General features: G+C 44.6%; 1 pseudogene; it reads right to left on the bottom strand.

Moving 5' to 3' along the window:
* Nucleotides 1–1970: 1970 nt before the first annotated feature.
* Nucleotides 1971–3531, bottom strand: LOC103745901 (annotated as a pseudogene).
* Between the last annotated feature and the right edge of the window lie 237 nt (nt 3532–3768).

Raw genomic sequence — 3768 nt, forward strand, 5'->3', positions numbered from 1 at the left:
ACCTGGACTTTTACCTAGGTGCCAGGACTCAAACCTGGACTTCCTCACTTGGGATTACTAACCCGAGACCAGACACGAGATGGCGACTCTCGTATTCTGGATTTTACAGACACCAGGGGGCGACCCTCGAATTACACTGCCCTGTCTGGAGAAAAGAAACTCTGCCATTCCTCTTTCCCTAACAATAGATCCCTCAAAGAATGTCTTCCCATCTAGGACATGGAGGCTGAGTTTGGCTTCTCATAGTGTCATTTATGAACTGCATGACCTTGAGGAAATCAGTCGACTCCTCCAAAGCACTTATTTCGTTATTGTTCACTGGGAATAGACATGTCAACTTTCCTCCCTTTACAGGAATGTGAGGATCAAATGACAATTCACATGAAAATACTTTGTAGGACCTGGGGTGTAGCTCATTGGTAGACTGCTTGCTTAGTGCAGTGCTTTCTTAAACTTTTATACATGTCCTAGATATATAAGTATATAAGATAGATAATACAAATCAACATTTTCTGAAAATAAATCATTAAAGAATTTATTTTAAAACAACTCTTTGGGGCCTGGAGAGATGGTTCATTGGTTAAGAGCACTGACTGCTCTTGAAGAGGACCTGTGGTGGCTACCAATTGTTTCAAACTTCAGTTTCAGGGATCTGACGCCCTCTTCAGACCTCTTTGGGCATTGCACGACATGGGTACACATACATACATGCAGGCAATACACTCAATACACATGAAACAAAAATAATAAATATTAAAAAAACAAAAAACCAATTCTTTGGAGTACATACGATTTTGCCACTTATTAAAGACAAAAGAAAATTTGCATACTAATGACATGGATATGTTTTATTTTTATATAAAAATTAAATCTTGGCTGAATATATGATACTGCAAGATGGGGAACATCTTCAACAGTTTCCAGAGTTGATTGATATTTTGATTTTATAACTGTCAATGCTGAGAATATCACTTTGCATAAATACATAATATAAAATGTCAGAAGTATATTTAGGGCCATCTTAGAAACTGTTGGAAATTCTGCCCTAATCCCAAGTCCAAATTTATTTAATGACGTTATCTTATTTAATTTTTTATTTTATGAGTATGAGTGTATTACCTGCATGTATGTAAGTACACCTGTGTCGTAAAATATTGATGGTGGTCAGAATAGGGCATCAGATTCCCCTGGAGCTGGAATTATGGATGGTTGTTAGCCACCATGTGGGTGCTGGCAATCAAACCCAGGTCCTCTGCAAGAGAAGACTGTGCTCTTGACCACTGAGCCATCTTGTCAGCCTTTAACAATGTTTGGGGTTTTTTGCCACACAATGGTTCTTTCTGCTTTATTCATTGGTAGAAAGAAGACTTTTAACATTTTACATAAATATTACATGAATTATAGCTCCAAAATTACAAAAAATCCAAAGCCAAGTTTTTGACCTTGGGCCTTTAGAACTGATATTGAACTGACATTCAGGTTACTATAACAGAAACAAGCTTCTGTCCCTTACCCTCAAGAAAGGCCTGTGCACAGTAAAAGAAGGAGAATCCCAGAGGTCCACTGGTAATGTCTAAGAAGGACAAGCTTGATGGATTCAAGACCATGCCTTTTCCTCTACAGCCCAGCTGCCTTTCTCTTGGGACGCAGCACTGAGCACTCAGGTGGTCTCACTGCTTGGCTTTTTCTGGTGAAAGCAGCAGCTTTAGTTTAGTTTTTGCCAATTTCTACCCCATAGAAATCTCCTTGTTAATCAAGGAGAAAAATGTCTAAGGAACTCAACAGGAAAAGGAAGTACCTTTTATGAAAAGGACTTCCAAGCTCTCTGAGCACACAGCTTAACTGCAGTAACTTTATTGCAGTTATTTCGTGTAAACCTCTTTGCACTCTGTCCCCAGCAGCCTATTCATCAAGCACCGCTTAAAACTGAAACAAGCTCCCACCCCCTCCTCCAGATTGCCTATACAAAACTAGCTGTAAGAGAAACAGTAAAGGTCCTGCCGGACAGCTATGAGCAGTCCTGGGGCTCCTCCGAGGCCCCCGAACCGAGAGGAGAAGGCTACACTAGGAATGTTGGCTTTGGAGGTAGGGTACAGGGAAGGTATGTGTCCTAGTTTGTTCTTCATTGCTGTGACAAAATACTCTGACCAATACCAACTTGGGGAGGAAAGGGTTTATTTGTCTTACATCTCCCAGGTTGCAGTTCATCAGGGAGCCCAAGGTAGGAACTCAGGGCAGGAACCTGGAGGCAGGAGCTGGAACACAGGCCATGGAGGAATGCTGCTTACTGGCTTGCTCCCTTGGCCCTTGCTCAGCCTGCTTTCTTATGCAACACAGGCCCACCTGCCCAGGGGTGGCACCACCCACAGTGGGCTGGGCCCTCCCACATCACTCATCAAGAAGATGCCCTTCAGACATGGCCACAGGCCAGTCCAATAGAGGCAATTTCCCGATTGAGGCTCCCTTAACCCAGGTGTGTCAAGTTGACACTAAAGCTATCCAGCACAGTATGGTTCTGAGCAGGTGGGCATAATGGAGGCTCCAGATTCTTGTGTAGCAATCCTGGCCCACTGCCACCAGGATTCCTTCCTCCTCATGCACATGCAGGGGCAGGTAGGCATATTCATTCACATGACCTTCATACTGTCTCACACACTGAATGGTACTCAAGTCCCACAGCTTGATCTTTCCAGCCATGTCTGAGGCCATCACATAGTGCTCTTCCTGGAGGATCCGCACAGAGGTCACTGCTGTGTGGTGAAACAGACAGGCGGCCTTCCATCTCCTGCCTTGACTTGGAGAACGCAAGTCAATGACAAAGATCTCTCCAGAACGACAGCCATTAAACTGCAAAGGGGTCGAGATAACAAACTGCTGGGCCAAGACATCAGTGTTGGTCCCATATGACTGCCGGTGTTCTGTCACCACGTTGGTCAGCAGGACCCGCTGAGACAAACCTGTACTGAAGCAGTTACTTGCCTGGATGTTTAGGGACCAGGCACAGGACCAGGCACCAGGGATCTGGAAACTGCAGAGTGGCACAGCCTGGTGTCTCTGCAAGGCCTGTGAGGCACAGTAGAATGTGGGAATCCAAGTGATTGAGTGAGGCCCAGCACACAGAGTTCACCTTCCTGTTGGTAAAGTACAAGTGTTCATACATGTGCACCTTGAACGTGGGGCTTTCAGTCCCTGCAGGTCGATGATGCTGTACTTGGTGCCTCCAATTTTGACATCATTCACTGTGAACAGGCGGTCACTGCTGGTATCTGCCAGAATGAAGTTAAACCAGTCACTTGACAAAGCAGAAGGATCTGAGCTCTGAATCTTAACTTTTTCCTCTCCATGCAGCTCACTTGCAGCTCATGGGATAAATGGCAATAACCGGTGATGTTGAGAAAACCCAGCTGTTTTTTGGTTTTTTTTTTGTGGAACAGAAGACATGTTAAATCCCATTCTGGTTACTTTCTTTTTCTGCTTGTCCTCTTGGTCCAGCAGCTGCAGTCTTCTACTCTCCATTTTCTTATACTAGATGCTTTCCTTTGTGAGGGGGTTGCAGTTGTTATGACCAGGGAGCAAGAGGAAATAGTGGTTCTTTTCAGGGTTGAAGTAAAACCCTGGTAGATCTGGCACACAAGAATCTCTAGCTGTGCTGGATGAGGTTGATGGGGACTCAGCATCATGGTGGCTAGAATCCTGAGGGCTCTTTGGTGCCCCTGTGACACACCTGCTGATATACAGTTGTGCAAAGGGCTTCAGTTCCTAATCATT

Source organism: Nannospalax galili, unplaced genomic scaffold, assembly GCF_000622305.1.
Source record: "Nannospalax galili isolate Female #2095 unplaced genomic scaffold, S.galili_v1.0 scaffold1104, whole genome shotgun sequence".
Lineage (NCBI taxonomy): Eukaryota > Metazoa > Chordata > Mammalia > Rodentia > Spalacidae > Nannospalax > Nannospalax galili.